Source organism: Bemisia tabaci, chromosome 6 (assembly GCF_918797505.1).
Source record: "Bemisia tabaci chromosome 6, PGI_BMITA_v3".
In the NCBI taxonomy this organism is placed as follows: domain Eukaryota; kingdom Metazoa; phylum Arthropoda; class Insecta; order Hemiptera; family Aleyrodidae; genus Bemisia; species Bemisia tabaci.
Genome location: NC_092798.1, coordinates 39028888 through 39046714, shown reverse-complemented (window position 1 = coordinate 39046714; position 17827 = coordinate 39028888). Strand labels below are relative to the sequence as shown.

Sequence of the window (17827 nt, the reverse complement as noted above, 5' to 3'; positions counted from 1 at the left end):
GTTCATTTAGCGCCGCGCCGAGCGGGGGCAGTGACAGTGTCGCCTGAAAACGACAGGCATCTCGAAGGAGAAGAGGATTAAAGAGTTCGTTTAATAGAGGCAAACTAGTTGTGCGCGCCGAGAGATAAGAGTCTGGGGAACCGGGACACCCTTGCCCGATCGGCGCGTTCCCGCAGGATCCGATCCCGAGGGAGGAGGGCGACACGGCAACGAGGGCGGAAGGAAACTATAGAAAAAGGCAGAATCTAAGGTTAGTAACGGTAAGCTGGTAGCGGGAAATTATACGGAGTATTAACGGCGCACGGGAAGCTATTAGTGTTCCGAGACGTTCCCGTGTATCTGTTTTTTATCGGGAGTGCATCTCTCCGGAGCGTGAATTGCGATACATCGATTGTTATGCCATTTAAACCTATGGTAAAGAATCGATTATTAAGGTGTCCGCTGCGAACACCCTGTTTATCGATCCTTTTTCATAGGTTTAAATGACATACGAATCGATATATCGCAATTCACGCCACGCCTCTGCTCCAGAGCTCGGTGGGGGTGGGACTGGAAAACGCTGCCGTGCCAAGGAAAAACGCCGTATGAGCCCTCAGGCGTTGCCAAATTTTCTCTGGCAAATCACTGATTTACAGGAAATTTTTTAATATTTTTCCGCCAATTTCTCGAGATAATTTTGTTTGTAATTTGATCTAAAGTGTCTGAAAATTTGAAGGAAAAATATGAATAATTTTCCTCAAAAATAAATATTTTATCCAAGGAAATGTGGCAACTCTCGAATGTTCATACGGCGTTCTTTCTTAGCACGGCAGGATGGTAGCGAAGGGTTCTCCTCTGGCTTAAAAACTGGCGATTCTAAGGTTCTCTGCTGCCGTGCTAAGGAAGAATGCCGTATGAAGCGTCGTTGATCGGCCGATTTCTCGGAATAAATTATCTATTTTTGAGGGAATTAACAAAGATTTTTCCGTGAAATTTGCAGATACATTAGATAAAATTGCGACTAAAATCCTTTGAAAATTTAAGAAAGAACATTCTAAAGTTTTTTTAAAAAATTCGCATTTCATCGAGGGAAATTTGGCAACGTCTGAAGGCTCACACGGCGTTCTTTCTAGCACGGCAGTCTTGTATCGCAAATGAACGTCGTGAATTCGTGATGCTCGCTGATGTTCAACGGCCCGCTCTTAAACGATTTTTGGAATTTTGGATCCCACAATTAAAAAATTGCTAGGTGTATAAGGGGAACAACGCATACGTAAGTCTAAAAATCATCAATTGGCTCCCTCGAAAAAAGATGGCCAAACAATACTTACGCCTGAAAATTGGTGCAGGAGTTTGATTTCCACTGCTTCGCCATTTTACCTATCTAAACAAATTGCCCACTATCATTTGGACTACGTTCGGAGCGACGCAATATTTTCTGACCCGGCTCGGTAAAAACGTATGCATCATTAGTTTCCCTATGTCCGTAGATGTTTTTACGGGTGAGCCAGAAATTTTAGTTCTGAATGAAGTCTATTTTCATGGCTCCTGAAAAGTTGTAGAAAGCTCTTTAAAATTGCCTTTACTTTGCCGGCCAAATGTCAAGGGTGTTTTCGGATGAAGGTTAGAGCGATATTGCCTTCCATTTTCGAGGTAGGCCAGGAATAGCTCGCCATTCTCTAGCAGGTAGTATAAAAATAATGATTAACTCATCATTTTTCCAGAGAAATATATTGCTATTTAAATGTAAGATGAAGCACTAACAACTTGTTCGAACAAGGCTCCTTCGTAATCGTGCTGATCGCAACGTGAACCTTGAGCAGCCTACGACCGGCAGAATAACGTTGTGACTATGCCTTAATAATTGGTTGCTTTTTGGTGAAAGAGCGTAACTATGTCCCAGATATGAGCCAAATATTGTCCGTAGAACTCCTTACTGCCCAGCGCTCATGTGGAAATAGAGCTACGCTTTTACGCCAGGAGAGCGACGGATATCCACGTCGCCTATTTTCAGTTTTCTTACGCTTCTCCGAATTACTCACCGGAAAAAAGTTCAAGCGGGCGCATTCACATGCTTTTTCCGAGCCTGGATTTCGAGGAACTACTTAGCAAATAGATTTCCCGGGCCGGAGCACAGTGGAGTTAGTCAGTGAGACAGGTTAGACATGCTATGGGGAGTATACTAGCTTACGTGAACTGCATTTTGCATCCAGGAACTTAAATATCTAGCTCATCCATGAAAGGACCTACCTACACAAGGAAACGAATCGCATATATTTGGTATAAAACAAAAGACGAATTTACGTGAAATGTACATTTTCAGCCTCAAAGGTCATGTTTCACCCTCTCCACTGTGCGAGGGAGCGCAGAACCCCGTGGAAAATTCAACGCCTCCTCGTTTCGCTCGACGTGACGCTGTAGTTCTTTGACGTGAATGAAAAAGGCAGGTCGACTCGTGCGCGAGTGCTTATTTGGACGTACTTCTGCCAAACGGAACTATGTGCATTACGACACGAGCCCTGTTATGTATATATTCTTAGGGGTCTCAGGGCTCATGTCTTACTGCACATAGTTCCGTTTGACAGAAATACGTCCATTAACTCGACAATACGCTTGTTTTTGCGCCAAAACGGCCGATATTCGCGAGGAACTTTGCTGGTTACACGTTGTTTTGTATTCGGGCGAGGCTGTGCAAGCTATTTACTGCGCAAGAGCTCAGCGTGACAATACGAGGTTGAGAGATGAGGTCGAGGGTTGAGAGGTTCAACGACAAAGATAGAGTCTGAGAGCTGGCGTTATAGTTGAAATTTTCAAGACAAGACGCTAAAGAAATTTTTGATCGGAAATTCGAGTGCGGGCTAATGAACGTTACCAGCGTGATGGTCAAAATCGTAACGTGTCGTTAACAGCCGTCCTAAGGAAGAATGCCGTATGAACATTCGAGAGTTGCCAAATTTCCTTCGATAAAATGCCTATTTTTAAGGAAAGTTATGAATATTTGTCTTTGAAATTTTCAGGAGATTTTGGTGAAATTGCAAACAAAATCATCTGAAAAATTGGGAGAAAAATATTCATGAGTTTACCAGGAAATCCGTGTCTTATCAAAGGAAATTTGGCAACGCCTGAAGGTTCATACGGCGTTCTTCCTTAGCAAGGCAGTAGCGTTGAAGATGAAACGTTGTCTCAATGTGGAAACATGTTTTTAGTTTTCGGTAAAAACTATGTCAGGACAAACTGATTAGTCCTTTGAAACGATAAAGAAAAACCTGGAATGTCCACGATGTTTACTGAACCGTGAAAGGTCGGGGAAATTCGTCGCTAACCTAGACTTTACTTCGTCTTCGATAAAACTAAGGCCACAAATATTTCATTTTTCAATCTCCTAACATTTTGTGGCGATAGTTTTTTTATATCAGCATTTTCATTCGTTTTATTTTTATTAAAGAGGCAAGAGCTGCCAGATGAAAAGGCTTAGATAACGCCGCTGCATTTCATAAATGTTTTTTGAAATTCTAATACGCAAAATCAGGGCAATTTAACTCAATATTTCATTATTTTATTCACTCGAAGCAATGTCTAACCGAGTAAATTCGGCTTTTAACTCCGTCTAGTTACACCGAGCGCAATGAATGGTCCTATGTAACGCTCATCATAAATTTGCAGGAAGCTAGACAAAACTTCAAAGGCCGAAGAAAATGATCAAATGCATTTAGATGAGAGTGCTACGACAATTGAGGAAGAGTAGAAGTCTTAACAAAGTAGAAAGGCTAATGAGGTTAGGTTCTGCTCATCGGCAAAGTAAATTAGACAGGAAACGTAAAAGGAAGTGCATTGCAGCCTTTCTTCCATTGTTGTCAGTTTTTAACGTCAAACAATTCCGTTACGGCATAGATTTCTTTCTTTTCTACTTTAAATCCTCCAAAGGGGATAAACCTGCGCTTGTAATTAGAGACCCTCAGGCAAATAACTGCTGATTCAGACGATCAGAATCGGATTGTCGGCTAATCGGGAATCGAATCCGGCACCTCAAGACCATGAAGCAAGCGCTACAGCCAGTGCACCAAAAGAGGCCGACACAAGTATGCGGAATTAGAACTCGCACTCTAAAATATAGAATTTGTGGAAATCAAAATTTGAAATCTTCCGAATGCAGACTCCCTATTCTGCGGAAGGTATTTTAAGATTTCGTGGATGTAGGCTTTACTTTTTAAGTCTATTGTAAATTATTATGAAGGTCTCTTCCTACAAAGTAATGTGCGCTACTGAAGTTCCCCCTTTGAATTATTTTACCATCGTCATTTATTCACCTTCATTTTTATATTAGGAAAAAACTTCATTAAAAAGGTTGTTAATAAAAAATGTTGAATATTAAGACTAACTACGCCCCTCATAGCTTCTTTTTGCGCTGAGAAACATATCCATTACACAGAGTAGAATTTTAGTTGTGACGATGAATGTAATTGCAATCATATTGATAGCAGTAGAACCGTCGGTTTCAGCGTAAAATTTCTTCATGACAAAACCGATTTCCCTTTTCATAGCAGTTATTATTCTGACTGCGGTGCATCACGTATGAGCATGCAGCTCATATCACTTCTCTCACCGATCGAATGCACAAACCAGGAGCATAACGACAGATGTGAAGAGTTATGAAGAGAAACAACGGAATCGGTCCTTCGGGGCTTAAAAATGCGCTGCATGTGAATGAGAGTGCGAAAGCAATTCAAACGCGAAAATTTCAAGTGACAACCATCGACCGCGTTAAAGTGTGCCGCAATCGTTAACTTCGTGACGGAGTGGGTTTAGGGCGCCGCAGCATTCGGCCTATATCTCTTCAACCATTAAGGGTAGGATTTCAGTAAATTCATTGTCCTCTCGGGAGGGGAGGGGTGGAACTGAAAGCAGGAACTCGGTTGTCAAATTTTCCCTTTTCATCCTTTGATTTGTCAAGCTTACTCTGTTCATATTCTGGAGAGTCATTCACTGTATCGTCCAACTTTATGTTTAGATTTGGCCAAGATTCGTAATTCAAAGACTTCTGCAGAGTTTGAGTAATTTTTTCCTCATTTTGTATCCATTTGAAAAATTACCGTGTAGACGAAAGCACTTTGACCGTAGGGATAGATAGGCGTACTTATTAATGAAATCGACGTATTTTCGTATATCTGGAGGTTTTTTCGTCTCTGTTTGGAGTTTTCATTTCTGGAAATTGGAGTAATCTCGCGCAAGAACAAATATTCTCTTGATTCAATCGGATTTTTGCCTGAACCAAAACGAAATCCGCTTAAATTAAGAGGCTTGGTTCTTGATTTAAGCAAAAATCCGATTGAATCAAGAGTATTTTTTCTTGTCGATGTTTTTAAGAGTCTGGACTCTAGATCCAATGTGTTTTTTCCCCCAGTGAATTGTAGTTCCAAATTGCAAAATGTAGTTCAATGGAGGTCCCATTCGACCGTTTAATTTTCTACTGTTTATGGAAAACAGAGGATAAGCAGAATTTGAGAAATGCTGTAGACCTTGCTATTAAGCAGACCCTCTCTCTAAAAGCAAAAATCATTGTTTTTGCCGCACGATTTGGCGGCGCGGAGGGATCCCTGCTGACGACACGGTAAGGGCGGAGACCCGGACTAAGATGTGACGTCGCTAGGGAGGGGGTCAGGACAAACATTAAGACGGCGGAGAGCCGTCGACGAAGGCGCGGGGGGCGGCGGGGGTTGAAATATGATAAAGCGAAGGAGGAACCGGGTCTTACTCTTAATGTAATCGCGTTAATCGTTATTTGTTAATTAGCATTTCCATTAGAAGTTAGCGAGAAGCGGACCCGCCCGCCCTCGCAGCGCTCCCTGGGGACGGCTCCGCGAACTGAACTGTGTCGCGTCGAAATTCTGGAGGGTCCGCGTGAAATGACTCGGATCTGCAGATTGGCTGCGGTCGCCCGAATGACCAGAAGTCCCATGCTCAGCTTTTTTCTTAATAGGGTGTCGCAGTTTAAGCCCTATGAATGGGACGGCTTTGTGCTACTCTAGCCGACATGATACGGTTGAGCCTGGTTTATTACTTTGTCATCCCATCGAGTGGATTCAAGCAAGATGGTATTATTCACGCTCAATATCGTGGAAGGTTTGAAAAAAAGCACGTCTTGACTAAATTGAATTGGTGACTTGTGCTAGTCATAGAGAGAGAGAGATGCGGTCAAAGTCGAAACGGAAGTTTGTTTGGGACCAGAAGATCTTATCAATTGTCGCACTTATTGCTATAGTTAAGTTTTTTTGCGTTCGTATTGATGGATATGGCTGTTTTGCAGGGTTGCAGGAAATGTCTGATCACTACTGATCATAAGCCCGGTAACGTGAAGATGTACACTGAGAAAAAACTATGGCTTATAAACCTATTAGAGGTAAATATGGAACACCACTAATAGTAGTACCTCTACATATAATAATAGCACATATACCTTAGTTATGGTACGGGGTACCTTAATTAGGTACAGAGACCTTAGTATGGTTCACAGACCGAGAATCATTAGTTTATTTACGACTATTATAGGTGTTCCATATTTACCTCTAATAGGTTTATAAACCATAGTTTTTTCTCAGTGTAGATGTTGGTAATTTTTTTAAGGGTTGAAAATTTTGCACGTTTTTGTCTGATTGTAAGTTCGCTCAGAGGTTCCCGACAAAAGTGCATCATTACAAACAATGAGAGAACTGCGAGTCGCGCAAAATGTCAGAACACATACGATCATGAGAAGCAACACATTTGAAAAAAATAATTACATTTTTTCAAATTGAGGTGAAATTTCGTCGAAAAATTGGGCAACATCTATTGCAATTACGCTGATTCTGCACAGAAAAAAATAGATGGTGCTGAAGACAGAACCTTCTGTTCACAGGGCTCCTGCAGTTTCTTTGTTACACTTACAGAATTTTTCTGTCGTGAGAACAGAACTTTGGTCGTGGGAACAGAGTACTCTGTCCACATAATGGAAGCTACTGTGACTGTTACAAAAGAAGTGCAGAAGCCCTGTGGACAGAACTATTTTTTTCAGTGTGCTCAAGTTCGTTCGATTTATATCTGTGCCCATTCATCGTGAGGTGAAAAAAAGATCAAAAACACGTGAGAAGATCGATACGGCCGTGCACAACAAAAAAGGGGAGGATTCCCCTTTGTTCTCGAATAACAACAATTATCTTTTTTTAAAAAAGAGCTCAAGTGGACTTGCGAGTAATCCAATCCAAATTTGCGAAGCGGAAAAATTGGATGTTAGGAATTGATATTAAATTCGGCCGGAGCAGGAAGGATTTCCCGATAACCGCATTTTCTCCGCCTTTGTTTCAAGCGGGCGCGGGGTGGGAGGCGGGGTGACGGAAAGAAATCGACGTGTATCGAGAGGATGTCGAAACGCCAGGGAGAAAGCCAGATGAAACCAGGGAGCGGAGCCAGGATAATATTTTGGATGAACGAAGAAAGCGAAAGAGAAGAAAAGGATGCACCGCGAACGAACGGCGGGCAGGGGACGAAATAAAAAAGTCAGGTCCGGGTGCACGAAGCGTAACTTTACGATAAAGTTGTTTCTACCCCGATAAATTTCAAAGGTTGGTTAAAAATAAAGAGAGGGGAGGGAACGTGCGCCGAGTTAGATTATGACTTTTTGAGCGGGCGTCCCGGATCGAGAGCGGGCGGGGGGGGGGGGGGGTGTGCGGAATCAGATTTGATAACAGCCGCCGCGGCGAGTTCCGCGGGAAATCTGCGCTTCCATGATAGGAAAAAAATTCCCCCCGGTGCACTTCGCCGGGATCGGCCCCGGTATCAATGGTCAGTTCGCGAAAAATACACCCCCCTCCCGCACCCACCCCCGTCGTTGATGGGTATTATTCCCGCCCCGGCTGTTCCTCTCCTTTTTTTCCCGCCAGGATCCCGCTGATAACTAGATTTGTGGTTCTCCGGAGTAGTCTCTGTTTTTGTTTGAGGTTTCGTCGTCCGTCGGTTTTGAATCGCGAGAATTGATGATCCGGGCTATCCGCGACCTCCCTTTTCGCTCCTCTTCCTTTTGTTCGCTCCGAACGTATGCGCTGATCGGCTGGTCTTGTCGTCGGCGTCGATGGAAAGGCAGTTACTACGCTGCCGTGGCGTGCTTTGCGATATATCGATTGATTTGCCATTTAAACCAATGGAAAAGTATCGATCACCAGGGTGGTCCCAGCGAACACCTTAATAATCGATTATTTACCACAGCTTCAAATGGGAAAATATCGATGGATCGAAAAGCACGCCACGCCACTGCTCCCGAGCTATAAGGAAGAACGCCGTATGAACATTCGAGAGTTGCCAAATTTCCTCTGATAAAATACGAATTTTTTGAGGAAATTGTGATTATTTTTCTTCCAATTTTTCAGACTATTTCGCTCGCACTTTAATCGAAAATATCTGAAAACTTCAAGAAAAGATATGCGTAAATTTTGTCAAAAATACACATTTTATTCGGGGAAATTTGGCAACTCTCGAATGTTTATACGGTGTTCTTCCTTAGCACGGAAGTACAGTTTGCGTTACCAAACCTCTTTTGTTAGTTAAGTTATTACTAAGAATTCGTTTGTCGAACCGAGTAATTTGATCGATTTTCGGAAGCAACCCTAACTGGACCGCGTTAAGCAGAAAGGAACTAAGCCACATCAGATATTGAACGATTTAATCGAGGAATTTGAGTTTTTACATGAAAAGTGTTGTGCTCGTTTTTTTGCGAATTTTAGTGTGCTTTCTGCATAGCACGAAGCGAATTCCTAAAAATTTTCAAAAAAATCTGCACAATCGTTCTCTAGTCAAAAATTAAATTGCCCAGTAAAATTTGGCAACAGCTGACGTGGCTTGGCTCCTTTCCGCTAAACGCAGTCCAACTAGACCATTCCTCTGAATGTGAGTAAAATTTTAACGTTTCTGGGTGGTCCTAACATTTTATCGTACGAATTGTAAAAATACAAAAGAAATAACAAAAAAACAAAATATCTTTTGTTCCCTTGTAAAAATACAAAATTAACAAAAAATCAAAACTCCGAGACCTCCGTCATTCGTGATAACAAGAACCTTTCGCCCTTTTTTTTTATCATAAATGAGGGTCTAAGACTTTTGATTCCTTGTTAGTTTTATATTTTGCATTTTTGTTTTCTAGTTGACAAAGGGGTTGATACCATCCTAGATCGTCCTAGGAATTTTATAATGTATTTTAGCCTTTTTTACCCATTTTATTGTGTTTGCATTTCGTCGAATTATTCAGGCTACTTTTGTATATTGCTTTCAAATCTTTATCTGATCAATTATATCTATCGATCAAGGTCATTAGACAAAGATTCAGGAATCCAAGCGTTGGCCGTGATTCGCGAAAGCGGTCAATCCGTAGCTCATTTCGCTGCGACACGGCCATGGACTCCGCCGCCACCACTCGTGACTCACAACGGGTCCGTCCCCCTCCCCGCCCCCCGCCCCCTCGCACCCCCCACCCTCGGAGCGCACCCTCAAAACTCAATTGCGGATCGGGGGCAGCTCCCGACGAGTCTCCGCCACCATCCCTTTGTATTTATTTATCGCTCTTACTCAGACTTATTTTCCTCTAAGAAAACATCTCATTCGAGGAAAACTGACTCAGCCCCCACCGAACACCCGTCCGGCATTGCCGTATCTAGCATGTTATCCACCGAAGAACAGTGATGCAAATGCTTGACTTTTCCACAGAATTCTTTGGGTTTTTCCTCGACTGTTCCCGATCAAAAAGCCACCAAGACAAAACGCTTGGTAACTGAATTCAGTCGAGTACTTTATTACTTTTTAGTCAAGATTGTTGGAATCCTTACTCGACCGAACCTAATCAAACTTGACTCATTTGGAAATAAAATTGATTTTGCTCCTTGCAAAGTATTTTACTATTGATTGACTTATGATGCCAGTTTTAAGTCCTACATTCCTTGAGCATGCACTGGAAAAAAAGCACATTGGATCTAGAGTCCAGACTCTTGAAAATATTGACAAGAAAAAGGACCTTGATTAAATCAAAAGGAAATCCGCTCAAATTAAGAAGCTTGGTTCTTGATTTAAGCTAGATTCCGATTGAATCAAGAGTCTATTTTCTTGTTAATGTTTTCAAGAGTCTGGACTCCAGATCCGATGTGTTTTTTTTCCAGTGTGCGTCAGAAATAGTAGTTCCCAATGCGGATGCAGTCCAACCTAGAAAATAAATAATTTTACCATCCGATATGTCAACGTCGGAGTCAGCATCCGTACAAATCCTGGATCTCGCTTTGCGTTCCTTGTGACGCGTCCCTTCAACCCTCCCCACACAGAACCGCGCAACTGCACCGCGAACCGCGAGTACGATACGCGCTTTTCAAACGCCCTCCCCTCCGGCGGCTGGTTATTGTTTCGGATCTTATCTTCCCCAGCAACGATATATGGCCCTATTTATACGCAGCACCCTCCGCTCGGGCCGCCCCGCCACCCTCTGTTTTGTTTATTCTAATTCGGCGGAAACCGCAGAGCCGGAGGGGGGAGGGGCCACCCCAATTGCCTCCCCCCGAACCGGGTCCCGATGATTGATTTATACCGTTTAATTTGTGTTTACTCGTGGATTTATGATGCGTGTACATCGGGACGATGATGCTCCTGAATGGAGTGCCCGCGCGTGCCCTCACGGCAGCTCGTAAAAATTTAATAACGCTCGGCGCGACACTCGACTGTAATTGAAAACTGTCACAGATTATTGTTATTATCTGCGACTGTTGCTTTGGCGTGTTGCGCTTATTGCTCTCTTATCGGTATGCGTGTCCGAATGAGGGCCCGCGAGTGTGTGTGTGTGAGGCGAAAGGGGTGCACTCATCCATTAGGGTCTCTGCCGGTCTGGAAAACCTGGAAAGTCTTAATTAAAACCTTAATTTCTTTCCAATTACAGATCCCTTCCAAGGCCGCAGTATCCCCCGGATATAAAAGCTTAAAATAACATACAATAAAAAAAAAAAAACCTGGAAAGTCAGGGAATCTATGTCAATCAGGCAAAGTCAGGGAATTCTTGGGATTTGATAGGGGGAGGGGGGATATCAGTGGGAGTCTTAAAATCAAATTTCAGGGATAGACAGGAAATCCGAAAATTGTGAAATCAGGGTGAAGCAAAAATAATGAGGGAAAAGTCAGGAAAAATCAGAAATAATCAGAGAACTGGAAGATAAAGAAATTATGGAAACCCTTCTCATACTTGGATACGACGCACTCTTTTAGATGAGTTTTGTATCGACATGAGTTCAAGTTTTTGGGTGGTCGGGATGAATTCAGGAAATATCACTCAACCGTAAAAATTCACAGAAAACCAGGAAAATTTGCAATTCGTCTTGAATTTTCTCGTCTTGTTGAACTACTGCATAGCTGTAATCGCCCTCATGATCTTCATCGGTGAACCACAAATTCTGAACTTGTTACGCCTCACGAGGCGCACTTTTATGCTCAAAACCGTTGAAAAATTAAGGAAATGTTTAGGGAACACAGATTCGAAGACGTCGAAAAGCCAGGAAGTTTTCAAGGAAGGCATTTGGTGTAAAAAAAGAGTCTTTATGTATTAAGTCATCAGCTTTGCGCAAATTGAACGAAATAATGATCGAAGTTTATTTCTTTTTCCAGAAGTCAGTGAAAATCACCATCATAGTAAATATTAGGACCCCATGTTCCAAACAACAAAGATTTTCAAATATCGTATTACTGTAATGCCTTTTTCTTTAGTCAAGTCTGCTCAACGTCTGGAAAATCGGAGGCGGGAGGGGTTGGGGGTGGGGGAATCAATTGAACGAAATAATGATCGAAGTTTATTTCTTTTTCTAGATGTCAGTGAAAATCACAATCATAGTAAATATTAGGACCCCATGTTCCAAACATAACGAAGATTTTCAAATATCGTATCACTGTAATGCCTTTTTCTTTAGTCAAGTCCTCTCAACGTCTGGAAAATCGGATGGGGTGGGGGGTTGGGGAATCAAGGTCGTATGAACCCTAAGGATCAACATGCTGCCGTGCTAAGGAAGAACGCCGTATGAACATTCGAGAGTTGCCAAATTTCCCACGATAAAATTTTTATTTTTGAGAAAAATTGTGAATATTTTTCCTCGAAATTTTCAGACTATTTCAATCAAATCACAAACAAAATTATCGGAGAAATTGGCAGAAGGATATTCAAAAATTTTCCTGAGAGTTAGTGAATTGCCAGAAGAAATTTGGCAACGCCTATTATTTTTCCTAATATTTTTCCTCGTAATTTTCAGACTATTTCGATCAAATCACAAGCAAAACTATCTTAGAAATTTGCAGAAAAATAGTCAAACATTTTCCTGAAAATTAGTGATTTGCCAGAAGAAATTTGGCAACGCCTGAAGGTTCATACGGCGTTTTTCCTTAGCACGACAGTATGGGCGTGAGGACGTACTCGTCTGGACTGGATCCGTCAATTCCAACATGGCTACCTCTCCTCTCCCCCCTACTCCCGAAACCGCGAAGAAATCACCGACATCGGTCGCGCGAAAACTCATTCGGCGCGAACCACCCACCACCTCAGCAAGAACCGCGTATCTCCTTACGGTCGCCGTGCGGAGATAATCGGTTCTTGCACAGCGGATGACCGGTCCGAGAGGGGGGAAGCTCTTCCCACCGGGCGCTAATTTTATCGAAGCACGCGCTTTGTATGCAACGCCCGAACCGGGAATGGCGTCCGAAACCCCGATACTACGGAAAACAACAGTAAGCGCCGTTCTAGGATGAGCCTCGGAACGCGTTGGCCGCGCTGCACTTGCCGTCGTCTTCCGGAGCGCGGACCCAACTTCTCTATCATCGTTAAGCAAGTTGGGTGTCAACACAGGGATTCGGCACGGGGGAGGGGGAATGGCGATAAAGGATTTAAGGTTTAAATTACAGATCAAAAGTTTGTCCGGAGCATCGACACTGTCTTATTCGCCGGGTGCCCTCCGCCTTTGATCGGGACCCGGATTGACTTGCCGAGTCTGGACACGTCCGACACATACTTCATTGATTATAAATTTCGCCCCCGGCCCCGACCCGGCACCCGCCCTTTCGGATTCGGGACCCGCCGAAACCGCTCCGAGCCACCGTTGTCGACTCTTTCCGGGAATAAGACGCTGTTTTAGGGATCTTGGTATTTGTATAAGTTTTGGAGGACCAGCCAGTGGGCCGATTATTGAAATTGATGGACGAAGTTGTAGACAAAGACGACAAAAGGGATATGGTGGAATCCTATCGGTGGAAGCGGGTGTTTGAAAAGGACAAAGAAGACAATCGAAAACACAGGAAAATGCGGAAACAAGGCTAAAATAAAAAATACAAAGGCAGGACGTTTCGGTACCTTACGGCACCATTATCAACTGCTAAAATAGAATTAAAAATAAAATAGAAATTAAAATAAAAACCAGCGATTGGCGTTACATGATGCAATTGGTATTGAAATGAGACTGCAGTAATAACAGAATCAAGGTAAGATAATACAAAGAAGGTAGATAATAGACTAACTAACGGCAACCGACGAAGGACTCCATAGTTAGTCTATCATTTACCCCCTTAGCCTAAAGGAACCACCCATCTAAACGAATAGGATTGCTCTATACTTCCTATGTCTTCTTTTTCTATAGCTATGTCTACCAATTTCAATAATCAGCCCGCAAGCGTGCAGAATATGCTCGATCGCCTAAACCGTGAATCGCTGGTGCACCCCTCAAAATGCGGTGCACATTGCACAGTCCGGCTGGCGCAGTGTAGGCAATTTGCACATCGGATGTATGTGTAACGGTGTAGTGCTTGAAGTATTCATACGATGTTGAAGGCGCACTATCTGGCGCTCGCCGGCGCGACTTAAATCAACCGCGATAATGATTTGAATTCAAATTATTTGGAGTGCACTCTTTTCGCTGAAAACTCTGCAAGTGCTTTGATTTTGATAATAATGCTTAAATCACTGCTCGCACACTGATCTTTGTGTAAATTACAGCAGTTGTGCTAATGGTTTATAGATATCAAACGATCACTATTACTATGTTTTATAGTTGTTATTTCCAGAAAACATTTCCAAAACGGAACCCAACGCACCTTGCTTCGAATCATCCAATCACGTTGTGGAGAACTGGAGACGACCTCATGAAGCTGCAATATCAAGATCATCCCCTCTTTTCATCCCTTAAATCGGCAACGTCGAACCGAAACGAAGCTTTCGCCGATTCCGCCACCCCCTCCCTCGCTCCACCTCATCGGTTCCTCATTCTCGGGCGTTATCATTAAACAAGAGCTTTATCCGACGGTATGCGGCGCCGCGGCCGGCGTATTGCCGTTAACGTCGTAACAAAGGCGGCGTTCGGGGCGGCGTTGCCGAAGCCCGCGGTCGCCGACTCCGCGATCCGCCCCGCGGAGTCGCCGAACCGGCCGCGCCGCCCCGGGGCGCGCGCTGATCCCTCGCCCGCGCGCGGGGCGGCTCTCGTTAATCCGCGCGCGTCTTGGGGAGTCCCCGGATTCCGCGGCTAATAAGTGCCCGCTCGACACCTGACCCGTGAAATTCCGACCCGGGCCGTCTTTTCGGCTCCCCGCCGCCCCCGCGCCGCACGGTGGAACGAGCTACTGGAGATGTTGCATGTGTGAGAAATTTGCGATTTGACTATTGATTCTTATTTGAAAGTTCGCGAGAAACACGATGGTGCCACTGATTTTATCTGAAATAACGCTCAAGCTCAAAAAAGCTCTCAAGTTGAGGCCAAATTGGAGGGGATATCCCACGCTGTCCCGAGAGTCCACCTCTACGTCACGACAAACTCTCCATGCAAAGATAGGGAGCAAATACATTAGCAGGGTTGCCGTGTATTCAGTTGTGGAGTCCCCAAATAAAGTGGGAGCCCTGTCAATGTATTGGCTCCCTATCTTTGTATGGAGAGTTTGTCGTGACGTAGAGGTGGACTCTCGGGACAGCGTGGGATATCCCCTCCATTTTGGCCTCAACTTGAAAGCTTTTTTTGAGCTTGGGAGATGATTTCAGAGAAAACTAGTGGCACCATCGTGTTTCTCGCGAACTCTTACATAAGAATCCACAGTCAAATCGCAAATTCCTCACACATGCAACATCTCCATTGGAGAAGCCGGACATGAAATTTTTGGCTAAAATTTCAAATTTTGATGTTTATTTCGTCACAAATACAAGTTATAGGGTTGTTTTTGAAAGGAAATTTAATGAAAAAACCAATTGAACCACTCTTGAACTTTCGTGCTTCATATTTATGATAATATAAACTACAAGCTTTTATAAGCCGAATGTATGAGCAAATGTGTACGACCGGACAACCCTTAGGGAAAAGATTACCTGGATGACCGCCTAAGAGATGGGCACAAGCTGGCTCTCATCTCTCATCTCCTGATGATGATTGAAGATTCTAGTGCTGTTTTTATTGACTTGACAAGTCCTTTATTTTTAGGGATTTGTAGATTTCTGATATTTATATATTTTCTTGTGCTCGATACTGGATGGCCTGACAAACAGGGCTATGCCCTAGTAGTTCGTAGAAGAAGAAGAAGAAGAAGAAGGTAACTTTCAAAGTTGCCAGATTTTGTCCGACTTCTCCTATTGACTGGGTCCAGTGTGCGCTGGTGGACCGGAATTCGGGGGGTTTTGTGAGGGGATCACGTTTGCATTGTCATCCGGGATTATCCTGCCGACTCCCGGCTTTAATTTGCGAGTGGAGTCGGAGTTTCAACGTTTCCCTCACGAAACAACGTATGTACATTTCGATGTTGCTAATTCCTCCTTGAAAATATATTTTTACGGGAAATATTTTTTTGCGGGAAACCCCGTGCCTCTCAGTCTCGATTTTGAACTCGGATCGGGAGGCAGATATTCAGGGTGTCTACAAGTCCGGAAATAGTACTGGTTTTTTAAGGGCGGTCCGGAAGTACTGAAAAAAAGCGGAAATTCCGTTAAAAGGTCCGGAATTTTTTTTCATTTTTTTGTCGTTTCTGTCGCAACATTTTTGAAATTTTTAAATTTTTCAATTGGAGGTACCGGAAAAGTACTGAATTTTTCTGTTGAGGAGGTACTAAATTTCTTGGAAATGTACCGAAAAAGTACTGTAAGAGTCCTGATTTTTGGCTAACTTGTTTCAGTAGACACCCTGATATTCCATAGCCGAGAGGACTTCAACTCCTAGCTTCTCCCGAAGCGGCTCACATAAATAAAGACGCTCAAATGGATACAAATAGGTTCGAAATATGCGCTCGTGATTTACTGCGGCGGAGGAAAGCCGTAAAGGCGTCGCCGATCCAGGCGCCGTGCCACGTGGCCCCCGAAAACCCCCCCGAAAATCCGAAAACCGGGGGGATTCTCGAGCGATCGTCCGTCCGCGCCCCCGATCCCCCTTTATTTATTCGCCCGCCGCATTAGTGACAGCCAATTTCGTCAGAGTATCCCGCGGGCGGGGGCGGGGGCGGGGGAGAGCATAATTTTTGGTATCATCTCGGGCTATTTGCTCTCCTCGACGTCCAGTTCTTTCGAATTCATCACGGGGGCTAACGAGCGACCTAACGAGGTTCTCCTACAGCACCCGGGATCATAAACATTTGGACCGCGACAAGCAGAAAGTAAGCAAGTCGCATCCGGCGTTGCCAAATTCTATTGAAATATTTATTTTTTGTATACTGGAAAAAAAAAGTAGCTTGGATCTAGAGTCCAGACTCTTGAAAAGGATGACAAGAAAAAATACTCTTGATTCAATCGGATTTTTGCTTCGATCGAGAACCAATCCTCTTAATTTAAGCGGATTTCCTGTTGATCCAAGCAAAAATCCGATTGAATCAAGATTATTTTTTCTTGTCATCCTTTTCAAGAGTCTGGACTCTAATTCAAACGACTTTTTTTTCCAGTGTACAGGAAGAGGGTTTACGGATTCTTCCAAAAAATTCAGGGAATTGGCTTCATGTTTTGGAGGAAACCCCATGAAATTTTCAAAAAAATCGACACTACCGTTCACCCGTAAATAATTACATCATCAGGGATGAAGTTTTGCAATGGATGATATGCCTTGGTTCCTTTCCGTTTCATGCGATCCATTTGCAGTCTCCATGAATCCTCTCAATTAGCGTGGATCAATGAATAAAGTGTGCCAGAGTCTATATAACGCCCCAAAACCGCGAGCGATAAGGATGCTGAGCAGAATCGATACTCCTTACGAAGTTACTTACACTATTACAGAGCGGAAACTACTCTCTCATGGAGTGTCATGCGCTTTTATGGTGCTAATTTCACTTTGCATTCATATCACTGGGGGTTTTGGGCGTTATACAGGCTCTGGAACCGAATTTCACTCCCCGATTTTTAACAGGTTAGATATGTGTCATGGTATTTATTCGCTTCTCAGATGAAAGAACTTAAATTTTCAGTGGCGTGGCGTGGCGTGAATTGCGATTTATCGATTGTTATGCCATTTAAACATATGGTAAAGAATTGATTATTGAGGTGTTCGCTGCGAACATCCTGTCTATCGATCCTTTTCCATAAGTTTAAATGGCATAACAATCGATATATTGCAAAGCACGCCACGCCACTGGTAATTTTACAACCTTGCTTTGAAATTAGACGGTAAGACTGGATGAATAAGACTGAACGTTTCTCGAAATACCGTTCGTAAATACATCCCTTCTGCATGATGACGTCCGTTTGCGACGGAATCGCCGCGTCGCAAACATCCCGGTCAGCTGAGACAAACGACTCATGAAGAAGATCGATCGATCCGCTAAGTAGGCGGGTCATCAGTAGTGTTCGGGTTAAGTGGATAAATTGTCCGGG

The 17827-nt window shown here is 43.5% G+C and overlaps 1 protein-coding gene across 3 annotated transcripts in view; it reads left to right on the top strand.

The window, feature by feature from the left end:
• Window positions 1–17827, top strand: part of Sema1a (semaphorin 1a) — a 583530-nt gene that overhangs the window by 37270 nt on the left and 528433 nt on the right. The window lies entirely within an intron of this gene.